The following is a 13,968-nucleotide window of genomic DNA, read 5'->3' on the forward strand; positions in this document are numbered from 1 at the left end:
CTGCAGAAGAGGTAGGGAAGGGAGATGAAGAGATAGGCTGGGGTCCTTGGGGAAAATGACTAGGAAAGAGGGGAAAGGAATCCAGAAAAGAGCTTTCTGGCAACAGTAAGATTGTGCTGGTGGAGAGTCAGGATCAAGAACAAATTAATTTAGAGGTGCAGAAATGTTTCAATAAAATTCAGAAACAACAAGCAAATGAATTTTGTAAGGCTGCAGGAAGTCGTCCTGGCCATAGAATCATCCTCAGCCAGGCCACAGAGCGGGTAATGAGGATCAGTGCTGGGTGAGGGTAAGAGCAGTGCTCAGCAGTGCTGGAGAGAGCACAGTGCCTCCAGAAACTCAAGTGCCCTAAATGTCAGATGCAGTGCGTGGGAGGACAGAACTGTGCTGGAAGGCTGTGTGACAGAGTGAGACCAAAGAAGCAAACAGCTATGAGATTACAGCAAAATATTGATGTTATGAGAAAGGCAGAGAGTTGACAGTGGTCAAAGATGGAGGGAAGGGCATTAGGAAAGGGAGAGATGAGATGACAGTAGAAGGAGGGAATGTGGAATAGAAGCTAAAATGGGAAGCAGAGGCAGACAGATTCTCTTAATGGTTATGTGAAGAGACTACAGCTCTATAATTAATACTGTTTTAGCCTTTGGCATATGGCAAGCAACACACACTGTATGTAATCCCAGTCTGATCGTCTGACTGACTCCTAGACTTTTATCCCTACCCATCCCACCTATTTCCCTGCCTACTTTTGGTGCCTGGTCCATCTGCATTTATGTAGGCATCTGCTTTCTCCATATTTCCTGGGTTTAGGAGAAGCCAGGGTTCCCCAGATGTATTAGCACCATTACTGTCTCAGCTTAAATCTGGTAGTGCCCTGCATCAGCCTTTAGCACAAATCTTTCTGAAGTCCTGGTTCTAGACATGCTCAGTGCAAACTGTCCCTGGGGAAGATCCAGTGAGGCTTTTCCTGAGGATGTGCAAACTGAAATTTCTCCAAAAGCTTCTATATTTTGACCAAATTTGGGCAGATTGTTCCAAGAACAACAAAACTCCCTTCTCAGTCTGAAAGCCGTTTGCTAACTGCTAAGCCCTGCTCCAGCATGTTGGGACACTGCAGCTTTGCCAAAATTAGATGTCTGCCAAAATTATGGGCTGAATAGTATTCATTACCCAATCTCACTCTTACAAAGGGTTTTAGCTGCAGGCTTCTCCATGTTCCTAAGGAAAACTCATCCCAAAGCAGCCACTTGGGCATGAACAAATTGAGCCAGAAAGCTGAAGTCTTATGAGCAGTGTTAGGAAGCACAGGTCTTCTGTGGACGTCTTCCCACACTGCCTCATGGCTTCGCTCTGCTCCTTCATGCCAGAAGCATCTTCCTCTCAGCAGAGCTCTCACATGCTGCATCTCTTTCCTTCTGAAATCTGCCCCCCAGGGTGCCTTCTCTTCTCTGGTTTCTACACCCAGGAGCAGACCCTGCTCCCCTCAAGGCAGTGGCCGCCCTGTGCAATTTGGAAGGTGCACTGGCACAGGTCTGCAGGCCCCCTTCTGCACACATGCAGAGCCTGTACATGCTCGTGGCAGCAGCCCTCTTGGGTTAGGTGTGTGAGCTGGTGGGGCAGTAATGGCTTTTTCTCCTATCTCTCATCCTGAATCCACACAGTATCAGAGAACCACTTGCCCTCAAGGAGGGTGATGACAGCGTGAGGGCACCTGGCCATATTTGTGTGCCACTAACGGGGCATGAACAGATGGAGTACAATGAAGGGAAAGACAGCCCACGGACCCATGGTCTGCAATAAAGAAAGACAGATGAAAGATGATGGAAAGAAAGGGAGATGTTTTCTATTCCCCTTCTCCACTGGGCTTAGACAGCATACGTGGACACCCCAGCAATGCACGGTGCAGGGTGGGGTACTGATGTTATCCAGCTGGAGTGAGAGTAGCCTGAAGTGAGAGACTGCCTGCCTGCTTAGTGGGAAAAAATGGGACTTACAGCTTCTCCTCTGTGTTGGGGACACACATTCAGCTGCCATCTTAGGGCTGCTGTGCCACTTAGGAAAGTCAATGACATCAATCCTCCATCTTGTTTGTAGCATAAGGTGGGAGCAGGTGAGCAGTGCAGAGCATGTCTGATTAAGGATGAAATAAACATCAAATAAACACCTTTATTTACGGGCTGAGGAGGCCAAGGCACCTCAGGCTCAGGTCCATCTGTGCTAGGGCCACCTGCTGCAGGACACCCCTGACACTTGGCCAGGCCATAGGGATGCCTGGCTGAATTAGGACCTTTGGTGCTGAGAGGGACCCTTCTCTTGTAGAAGGACATTAAATTTGTAACAAGGGGGGGTCTGAAGCACACATGGGAGCCCGAATATTTGTTTATCAGGGCCTCAAATTTTTCTCTGTCCTCAGGAGTGCAAAAGCCATTCATGGCTGCTGCCCAACACAACAATACCCAAAGCACAGTCCTGTTTATTTTCCCTGCTCTGTAGTGAGGAGGGCAGAGAGGGGAGGGAGGAATGTGCAGTGCCTGGCTAGGAGTCAGCAGGGCTGGTAGGGAGCAAGAGGTGGGCGCAGAGGAGGGGAAAGGACACCCAGGAGATAGAGAAGGACTTTCTAAAGGTCAATGAAGGAAGTCACTATGGGGCCTGGAAAAGGCAGTGGAGAGCTGATGTGGGGTAGTGAGGAGGAGAGGGGCTCCAAGGAGCCTCTAAATTGGAATATTTGGAAAGCAGGCTGTTTCAGGAAATCCTTCAGCCACACAGGTTTACTGGGAAATGTGAACTCCCAGCTTTTGGGGCAGCTTGGAAACACTGGAGGATTTTGCTTTTGGACATAGAAGGGACACAGACGCCTCACTTTGCTTTTCCAAATATTTGACGCGTCAAAACAAGCTGGAAAGTCCGCACGGGTATTTTCTGCCTCCTTGTCTGCAACCTCAGTGCCCACAGGCCTGCCACAGGAGGACATGAAGAAGGAGGAGGTGAAAACAAAGAGGTGATTTCCCCTGGTGCTGTGTGCCATTCCAGCTGTGCTTGACTTCCCTTTCTGCCAGTGGGAGGGAACGATGACTTATTTCTTCTGTCAAGAGCTTGCTGTTCCTCTTCCTACTTTACCTGCCATTTGAGTGCTACAGGGTAGTACTTTAAACATTGGTGGAGAGAAAGGAATACCTTAAAGTAAGTGTGAATAAATGCTTTCTTTCTCCCTAAGAAGTGATAGCTAGCTATATTGATGGAGTAATTTCTTTGCACCTCCCAGTTCTGTGAATCATGGTTATTCATCCCAGAAGGAGGCTTTGATCTTTCTGCGTGTACTTGTAAGTTAAATAACTGATACATTTCTTGGATGGACCTTTTGAATGCTGATATAATTTTCCTCCCTTCAGCTCCTGAAATCATGATTTTAAGTGTCTAAAAATATCACTCTTCTGTTGACTAGAAATTTTTGTTTCATGAGCCTATGTTTTCGGAAAGGAAATGTTTTTTGGAGCACAGGCAGAAGGAGCTTTGCTCAGGAGCAGTCTCCAGTCTTGGCAATGACTCTGTATTCCCAGGGCTTGGCTACATCTGAGATCTGGTAATGAAATGCTGTTGTTAGGTGCCAAAAGATCACCCTGCTCTGATGCCCATAAAATGAGGATATTTTTAAGAAGGGCAAGGAGATACTTCATAGCAATGAAGACTTTTTTTTTCAGAACTATATTAAGCAACTTTGAAAACAGAAAGTTTTGTCAAGGCCCATCATGGCTTGCCACATGTTTCCTGCTGTGTCCCTTCATGCCTGATTGTCTTGTTTCTTTTTTTCTTTTGCAGCAAAGAGCTCCTTGGCCTACATTAAAAAAAAAAAAAAAAATCCAAGGAATATTTGAGCACCAGACAATGTACCTTTCAGGCAGCACTCCTCACTCCTGTTACCCTTATATTGATACAAGCACCCAAGCTGGCAGGTACTCCCTCTGTAAGCCCTGTTCCTGCTACTTGTCACCTCCAGTATGCTGTCCCATCTCTCAGGAGCAGTGCCAGTGTTCACATATTCTTGACTGTGCCTGACAGCACTGGTAAGTTTCCAGGCACAGCTTTTTCCACAGCCTGCTTCGGGAAGGAGGCTGTGGCAAAGGGCTGTGTCTGGGGAAATGGAAGCACAAGAGATGAAATAACTTGGTCAAGGTTATCCAGGAAGGCAGTGGCAGAACTGCGACCAGAGCCCAGAGGTTCAGAGTCCCCTTGACTCTCCATGGGTCAAAAAGGAGCCATAGTTACTGCTTTCAGTTTCTTTAATATCTCTAGAATGCATACAAATGCATATTTTGATGGGCTCATATCTGCAGTGCCAGGATCTTTATTTAAAACATCTGCTTCAACATTTCCACCTGGAGCTAAAGGAAACATTCCTCTGGTTTGTAAGTACATTGTCAGCCAGACCTCTGAGCAGATACCTTAGTGATATCCAGCAAATCTTGTTTTAAGCTGACCTGTTCTGAATAACATTCTCTAGTGCCAACCACTGCTTCTTCCCAAACACACATCTTCTTCTGAGGCAAAAATACCCCCAGCCAAACACCATAATTATTATTATTATTATTATTATTATTATTATTATTATTATTATTACTACTATTTTTATTTAGTTGGAGTATGTCATGAGGACTTCCCCTTCAGCAACCTCAAGAAGCCTTGCTGGCACCTGGTGGGGGATCTGAAGACTATTTACATTCCAGAGGAATTTACTGGGAAAGTCCAGGACTCTCAGGGCTTTGAATACATCTGAGGAGAGACGCCTGATTGCCGTAACCCCAGATGGGGTTCTTTGCTCAAGTGTCTGAAGCCCTGGTCCAGTTGCAAGCCAGCTCTCTGCAAGTTTGACTGACTTGGTCTACATCAACAACAACAACAACAACAACAACAAAGCAATTGTGCAGGTGCTGGCCAAGCATGTCTGGCTGAGTCTGCGAGGCTGCATAGCCTGTGGCGAGAAACCTCAGGTTTGCTGTTTGTTTGCCACATACTCAACACTGCTGTTATTATTTTACTGCCTGTAACTGAGGTGCTTCACAGTCACAAATATCAAAGGGAAAGAAAATGTTTTATTCTCCCCCACAATCCTGTTAACAGAATGTGTTACCAAAGCAAAATGATTTTCTTACAGATATGGCCCTTGTAATGAGGAAGAACAGACTCAAAGGTGAATACCTTCGACCACAGGTCCTTTCAGTCCTGGAGGATGCGAGGGCAGCTTCATCAGCTCTTTCACCACAGCTGACCTTTTGGCTGCATGGGACATAGAGAAAATACTGTTTATTGTGAAAAAAACCCAAAAGGCAGTAAGGGTCTAGCATTCAGGTGAATGGGTACCAGTCAGTTGCCTTTGAAGCTGGCTCAGCACTGTATGGAAAATTGCTTTTTGGTGCCATGCACGTGCCAATGGCAGCCAGCCTGGATTCCTACAGCCCAGACATGGTGCCAGAGTCATCATCACACCCAGCCCACTCATTCTACAGCCCTTCTCCATGCTGAACTCTCATCTCCCTGCTCAAGAGAAAAGCCAGAGTGCCTCCCAGAGTGTTGGGATTCTTCCTATTCCCAGCTGACTTTTCCTAGAAAGACCAGAACTGATAGACAGATCATGGGTACAGCATAAACCAGAGAAAAGCACTGTGTAATCAAATATCTAAGTATTTTTTTCATAAGCAGCAAAGCAAACACTCACTTACAGGGGCATGCAGGTGCTCATCCTGGAACAGAGGTGACTTTCTGTGGTAGCACACTGGGCAAAATATAATCCCAAAGGCTGTGGCAAAAAAGGGAGAAGTGGACCTCGGGGGTTCTTACCTCAGTCTCCTACCAGGGGATTATTCTGAAGCAGTAAACTTCTCTGTTTGCAGATCCACAGAAGACTAATGCCTGAGGCTTTCTGTTCCCAGCACTGCCCTTCAGCCTGCATTTTGGCGATCAGAAGTGGCAGCATTAAACCCAGAGTCCATTTTCTGTCATGCAAAGGTGGATGACTGTCAGGGGACCATAGGTCTCTAACTCTTGTTCCCAGCTGTGTTGGTTTAAGACATTACCTCCATCCTCCCTCTTTCCTTCCCCAGGCACTAATGTCTGTCTGTGTCCCTGCTCTGCTGGCTTAAGCTACTGTGCCAGGTGATAAAAGCTAATGAACCAGATGAGAACTGGGTCAACAGAGCAATAAATACACATTTACACCTGCACACCTAGCAGGCACTGGCTCCTTGGCTTTGCTTGTCAGGAGTCAAAAGGGTTTCTGTGCCTACACGTTGGCAACCCAGATTCATTCTGCCTTTCCCCAAGGGTATAATAATTTCCTCCCTTTTCTTATTTAACCATCAGGATGAACAGTCATAGCTTTAGGAATGGTTCTTATCTCCCATTGCTGTGGTTGCCCTGTGGTCATAGATAATATAAGTTTTATGGGGCATTTGGAGTTTCGTGTTGCCTTGCTGTGCTCCCTGGAAGTTTTGTCACCCATTTCAGCCTGACACGGGCGTAGACCCACGAGTAACACTGCTCCCATGCATCTCTGTGTGTGCCAAGGGTGAGCATCACTGGTCCTGACCTGGGATGGCACGACTGAATCTGCTTAGAGCTGCTGAGGTTTCAAGATACCACAATACATATTTGTTTATATTATATAGCTCCAAGACAGTTGCATAAACAGGCCTTGGCATAATGTTTTCATTTAAAACACTCTGCTGTATAGAACAGCAAATGCTATGACTTTTTCTCTTGGTAGAATCAAATCTGGAAAAGGGGTAGGAAGGGCCATGTGTTTCTTGAAAGTTGAGCCTCCAGAAAGCAGGAGCCTGAACCGTTCAAAGGCAAGTCACCTGGCACTGCAGAGCATCCTACAAAATCACATCTGTTTTTGGGAGTTTGCTGTGAGCCCACTGGGGAAAGATAGTGCTTTCAGCCTTGGGTAAATCACTGGCTGTCTCTCTAAAGGCCATTTTCTTTATGAAGTAATGACTTTGAAGGGAGGGAAAAAAACCACCTTGGACTTCCCCCTTGATATCTCTATTCAGTTTGGCAATAAGCAGTGGAAGTTTGATGCTTCCTTTTATGTCTGCAGTAGAGCACAAAAGTACACGGTAAACTCCTTTTTCTACTGCAAACAAGTCACACAAAAATAGCAGCATAAATTTGAGGGTGATTTCTCCTGGAGGTACTTCAGAATGAAAGAGCATAACTCCCACACATTTAACCACCCACAAGACTCAGTGTGAGCCACCAGGGGCATTCTCCATGTGGTTTGTCACACTGACAGAAAGGGCCAGGGGATGAATAACCTCATGTGAACTGGTAGAGAACCTCTTCTTATGATACAGCCCTCTGAACACCCCCAAACTAAGAAGCAGGTATGTTTAAAGAAGGTCTTTAAAGTCTCACATCTGTTAAGGTTCCCTGACTTCTTCATGAATGTTAAAAGAAGTAAAATTTAAAAGCAGAATGAATATGTTTGGTTAGGTGAAAAAGCGGATACATCATAATTCTGTAGTAATTCAGTATAGTAGGACTGTGATGAAGAATCAAGCAATTTCTTTTAAGACTCAGCATTGCAGATCCTTGTAATCACAGATTCCATGACCTTCAGGTGGATACATTAACATAACTTGCATACTCTCTCATTTCTTGTAAGAAACAGACCCGAACTGAATGTTGTATCTTGTTCCTTGTATAGAAAAAAAATAAATTAAAGAAACTAAGAAGGGAGAATGTTCTTTCCTTTGTAGCACCGAAAATTATTACAAAAAGGAAAATAAAAACTTTTGTCCTATATTCTTGTGCCAATCTTTTCAGCTTGAGCTGCAGATCTGTAGTACTACCTAATACTGAGAGCTTTTAGACAGCTTTACAAGATGAAAATGTAAGCTCTGTTTCAGCACTTCTTCTGGAAATGGTCAGGGTTTTCTTCATGTTGATGAAATTTTCTAGTAGATTTCACCACTTAAGGAAGAAAAGGCATTTGCTTGTCTCATGAATTTTCCCGTTACCGTCATTTGAAGAGTAATGTGCAAAAAAGTTTTAAGGAGCTGTCAAGAACCACTTTCCTTTGAAAAGAATATTTTATAAACATGTTCTTGTTATAAATCCATCTTAATAGTCTAAACACAAATATGTTTTGATATGCTGATTGTATTTTCATGTAAGTCAAAACCTCTTGACAGCCTCTGTCTTGCAGACAAAATAAATTCAGGAAGGAACATATATATGCGTCTTATTCTGTGTGTGTGAGCATATCTGAGACCCACTCTCAAAAACATGTAAAATTGGTTTTGACTCAAATTTGCCTTGTACCCCAGCCACAGATATGACCACTGTTGTATTAAATAAACCACAAACCATTTCTTCTACCACAATGCAACTTCCATTTTTGGTGCCACCAGAAATGTGGTACTTTTCATGCAAGGGAATGATCCTAAGAATTTCCCAGAGAATTCGGAGAGGAAATGGAAAGCATCGTAATGACCTTGTCCTTGTACTGTTCAGAGCTATGATTATATCTCATTTGTTTTCTGACTTCTTTGCTTACCATCAGAGAAGAAAAAGCTTTCCATGTTACTCATTATTAAAAGAAAACATACTTCTGAGTCATTTTTGGACTAGAATGATGTTTGTTCACTCAATCTTGGACCTTGTGCTTTCCACATAAGTTTGTTGGAAATGTTCAAGTGGCCTGGAAATTTTCTTAGACAGAGCCAAGGTATTATTACCACGTATCTCGGGAGCACTGGAATTACCCAGCTTTGTGGATGTTTGCAGGGTTTGTTGAGCAAGCACAGGGGATCCCAAGTGTATCTAACTGGGACAACATGGGCACAAAACCACATTTTGAAAGAAGCTTCCTACTTTTGAAGACCAACAGGGACAAAATGTGGTCTCTTGTCATTAATGTTTGTGCTTTGTGCCCCAAATAATCATGCTAACAGTGAGTACCAATGTCACTGTCTAGTGCTTCCAACCTTCTGTGGGTGCATTGTGCAGTTTTGACCTCTCCTGTGTGCCCATGGATAGTGTTTGTGTGCAGTGGCAGCAGAGGGAGATCTGCAGCTCTGAGTAGATCAGTGTCAGCCTGTCCCTGTTGCTGTGAGCAGGGTCAGGAAACAGTGGTAGGTCTTGGCTGCCCATTCTGATTTGTAAGCCTGCAGGCAGTGGTGAGGCAGGTGAGCCTTGGGCACTGAGTTTGTGGCTACCCATGGTCTCAGTTAACAGGTGTGAGCAGAGCAGTCTTCCCCCAAAGTCATGGGTTGTTTTGAGAACCAATGTTATGTTTAGTAATATCACAAGTTATATTTGATAGTAACACCATGCAATGTATTAATAAAAGGCTACAAAGTCTATACCTAAATCTCAGTATTTTTTTTTCTTTGGGAAAAATTTTTCCTGGATCTTTAAAAGTGATGAGTTGCAATACCTGTGTTATTACAACCAAGGGATTTATTAAAACAGATACCTGTGCCTGTCTGTAGGGGTAAAGTGTGAAGTTTTTTCAAGATAGGAGAGTATGTGAACATATAAGTTTTGATAGTCTAAAAAGGTACATCCATTTTTTTCATTTGCTAAAAATGCACATGAATATGAAGACAGGCAGAGGTTAAAGATCCATGCTGAGGAACTGAAGCTGAGCTGCTCCAGAGAGAGGATGTAGACAGCTCTGATACCAGTCATGGCTTCTGATTGCAATTTGCCAGAAGAAATTATTATTTCAGTCAAAGCTGTTTGTCAGAGCTAAATGTCATATGACTGGCTGTAATCAAGGAGGGCCAATCTTTTTGAAGTGATATTCACCACAGACCTAGGAGGTCTTGTAGTGGTCTGAGGCAATACTGTATGTGCTGTGGAGGTGGAAGGAAAAAATACAGAATGTCAAACAATTACTGAGCAGTTTTCATTTTGGTTGCTCTCTGAACCAGGTGGACTTTCCGTGCATTTAGTCTCTCACTCCTGATCCTCTCTCTGTTTCCCCTGCAGGCCCCCATGGCACCTTTATGCTGAGCATCCACTGGCCACAGGGCTACCTCCTTCTCCTTTGGGGTGTCAGGGGTGCGGGCAGAAATAAACATGGAGCCCCTGACCCCACAGTGGAGTGAGGTCCAGTGGGTCAGAACCTGTCACCAGCTGACAGCAAGAAGGTGCCCACTCTTCCTGCCTTTCCCCACCCACGCACCGTCCTGGTGCTGAGTCACATGCTGGCGTGGCAGTGGGCTCCTGGCAGCCCTGAGCCCCGGCACTGCAGTGGGATCTCCTGGCTTTCACAGCCAAGGGCTCCACAGCCCCATCCCTGGGCGCTCCCCTGCTCAGGACAGGCACGGCACAAGCTTTCCCAGGGGTGAGCTGGGGGCACCGAGTCCCTGGCACCCTGGTTTCCATGCGAGCCTGCGCGCCCATGCGAACGCTCGTTGTGTTTTCAGGAGCTAAGATCATTTTTCATCAGCGCCTGGAGGTATCCACGTAATTTTAGAAAATACATAGGATCCTCTGCCTCAACTGACCTGATTTTGATTTGTGGATTGGGATTTTTTTTCTTATCAAAACTCTTCTGGGGGTTGCAATGCCCAAATTAGGATGAGAAGGCAAAAGGGACAGTGTGTTCCAGTGCACTTATTTTATTTTTTTTTTTCTGGTTATTAATTAGCAGAAGTGAAAAATAGGACTTAAGGAAAAGGATTGACTTTTTTTTTTTTTTAAATGGAATACCCATTTCATTAAAAAAAATCAACGTCCCTCAGAGAAACTTGGAGGGATATTACAAGTTGATGAAAATTCTTTTATTCTCTGTAATATTTTTTCTTAGAAAATTTTTTAAGAAATATTTTCTTCTTTCTAAGTTTGAGCAATTTTGCTTTGAAATGTAAGCTCTTCTAAACACATAAAATATAAAATTTAAGCTGTCTCTTTTTTTTTTTTTCCAGTGAACAGAAACATTCCCATTTGGACTTCTCCTCTCTGTCCCAATGAAGAAAAGATTTAAATATATTGAGAATGTTAATGAGATAAGAAAGATACATTCTGCTCTCATAAATACCTGTACATACTCTACCCATGATACCATTTCTGTGTGCAGCAGTGGCACTTCACAGTACCTGTCTGATTTCCTCTTATTTGCTTCAAGCTTAATTCCTCCCTATCTCAAAGGACAGAAATCCACAGACCAAGTTTGACCTTGCTGTAATTCTGAATGATGTCATTTTGTCATTGCTGAATTTGGTCCATTATGATTAGAAAGTGTGCTTAGCTGGCAAGGAAATTAGCTGAGCGTATGTAGTTAATTTTAAGCGTGCTCTTAATGCTATCCCTTTTCAACAAACCACTTAGACACATGCTTAACAGCCCGTGTGCTTGAAGTTAATTAAGTGCCTAATTGCTTTTCTGTATGTGGGCCTGAATAGGGATGGACTAAAGCACATACTTCAGTTCTCAGTTAAATTGCATCCCTTTCAGCAGGGCTGTTGCAATAGGACAAGGGGTCATGATTTTAAACTAAAAGAGGTTGATATAAATCACATGTAAGGATTAAGTTTTTTACAATGAGGTTGTTAAAACACTGGAACAGGTTGCCCAGAGATGTGGCGAGTGCCCCAACACTGGAAACATGCAAGGTCAGACTGGATGAGGCTCTCAGCAACCTGACCTAGTCAAAGATGTTCCTGCTTACTGCCATGGGGTTAGACTAGAGGCCTCTAAAGTTCCCTTCCAACCCAAACTGTTCTATGATTCTAAAAAGCAACTGTTTTCCTAACCCTTCTACTTCCCTCCATCCTTGCTAAAATGTATTTAATTCCTGTGGCAGCAAACTCATCCCTATGATTGCCTAACAAAAATCCAATCAAAATAAGTTGTGGCATCTTCTTGCTGGCTCTAACTATACTCATGAATAGTTGTAATTAAATCCAGAACTCTAGTCATGTGCCATTAATTAGCCTAATAGAGAACTGAGAGAGAAATGTGGTTTCTGAGGCAGTAAACTTCCCTGCCCCAGAATACAAGACACGCCAGTCAGAACTTGGCTCAGAAGGCCTCTATGAAATACTAAACCTTGTCAGGGTTCAGGGTTTTGGTGAAAAACAACAACAACAACAACAAAAACCCAAACAAAAAAAAAACTGTCAGCAACTTCAGATCCACCAGAACTTCTCCAGAAGCGCAGCCCGTGGCTTCCCTCCAGTGGCTGGTGAGAGTGGGGTGGAGACACCTGCTGCCCTAGAAGCACCCCTGAGGGGTGGGAGGGCTGGGCCGTGCTAAATCACAAATCCCTCCACAGAACAAGGCACAGCAGCAATCTGCCCCGGGTTCAGATGATTAAAAACATGTTCATTTTTTCCCACATGCTCTTTTTTAGTGATAAAAGTTGTGTAGCCATTCACCTCTTGATTTTTCTGATCCATGCCAGGGAAACTTCCTGTTGCCAGAGAACAAGGGGTAATGGTTTTAAACTAAAAGAGGGCTGATTTAGAGTACACATTGGTAAGAAGTTTATTTACAGTGAGAATGTTCAGGTTGCCCAGAGAGGCAATGGGTGACCTATCCCTGGCAGTGTTCAAGGTCAGACTGGATGGAGTCATGAGCAGACTGGTCTGGTTGAAGATCTCCCTGCCCATGGAGGGGGCTGGAACTAGATGACCTTTAAAAAGGTCCCTTCCAACCCAAACTGTTCTGTGAATCTGTAGCTCTGTGGGATGGGGTTTGCAGGATGCTGCTTCTGCTGCCACTTGGGCAGCTCCCTCTCCGTGCACTGTTGCGACATGCGCTGCCCTGCAGCGCTCAGCCCCACTGCCACGGGAGAGGCGGGATGGCACAGGGATGGATGGATACACCCTTGTGCGGTGGTGCAGCCGGCGGGGAAAGAGGCACTGAGTTTGGAGTTCATCCATGCTGCCTGTGCATCACTTTCAAATGCTGCAGTGTTAACCTGTCTGCTCTTTGTTATCAGGAACTGGTGATGAGCTTCGGGCTCCCTTTGGCACTGGGAAGTGCCTCTGCTGAGGGAGCTGTCACAACACTGCTGCAGTCCAGAGAGGCAGAGTTACTGCTTGTACCTGTCCTAAGACAGACTTTGACAACTGGAGTGTATCCCATACTGGGAAAAAAACCCACTTCTCTCAAAGGCTATTCCATGTTTTACGTGTATTTATGTGAAGAAAGTGACCTTGTCATCTTACTCCTTTCCCAGTACATCCCAAAATCTCACACATAACTGAGCCTGTCTTACAGCAACCAACATCCTTCTGGTTCTCTCAGCACCCTGCCTCACCCTCTCTGACCTCTGAGAGTAGCTCAGTTTCCTGAGCCATCCATCCATCCATCCATCCATCCATCCATCCATCCATCCATCCATCTTCTGTCTCTGGTAAGGACTGATGTTTGAAGCATCTTCATGGGCATTGCAAGGCCAGGGAATGCTAATATTGCCTGTGTGGCGGGAAAAACAAAGCTCCTTCCTCTCATGCTGTACATTGTGAAAGCTGTACTCTCACGTTCAGTGACTGGTAAGTACATTGCATTTGACCTGTATTAGCAGGCTGAATGTGTGTGTCTGTGTGTGTATGTGCGTGTGTACAAGATGAAATTTCACTAGGTGCAAATACTGGCAAGAGGAGTGTGGATTGTCACACTTCTGCACATTACTGCACTGCAATAATGTGTGCCCCCAGACTGTTTATCAGAGAAACCAGCAAATCACTTGAGTGATTCATATGTTATACAAAGAAGGAAAAAAACCAACCAACCAAACAAACAAACAAAAAAAAAAAAAAAGAAAAATAAGAGAAACAAAAAAGAAAAAAGAAGAGAAGTTGCCAGAAATTGGAAGGCTGGAAAACAGGGCCTTTTGTAGTAGTAATATTTATAGTCATATAATACCCTATACTATGGCTCTGTAGGCACCAAATTATTGGAGCAAAAAGCAATTAATAAACTGTATCAGTGCAGAAAGCTTTTGTTATGGAG

The 13,968-nt window shown here is 44.3% G+C and overlaps 1 long non-coding RNA gene across 1 annotated transcript; it reads right to left on the reverse strand.

The window, feature by feature from the left end:
* Positions 1 to 3,782: 3,782 nt before the first annotated feature.
* LOC111926794 (uncharacterized) lies at positions 3,783 to 6,008 on the reverse strand. Its single transcript, XR_002863189.2, has 3 exons — positions 5,833 to 6,008; positions 5,194 to 5,271; positions 3,783 to 3,832 (listed from the first exon to the last, which is right to left on the reverse strand). It is a non-coding gene; the product is annotated as an uncharacterized LOC111926794 (long non-coding RNA).
* Between the last annotated feature and the right edge of the window lie 7,960 nt (positions 6,009 to 13,968).

The sequence above is a fragment of the Cyanistes caeruleus genome, unplaced genomic scaffold, assembly GCF_971803275.1.
Source record: "Cyanistes caeruleus unplaced genomic scaffold, bCyaCae1.hap1.1 HAP1_SCAFFOLD_353, whole genome shotgun sequence".
NCBI lineage: Eukaryota > Metazoa > Chordata > Aves > Passeriformes > Paridae > Cyanistes > Cyanistes caeruleus.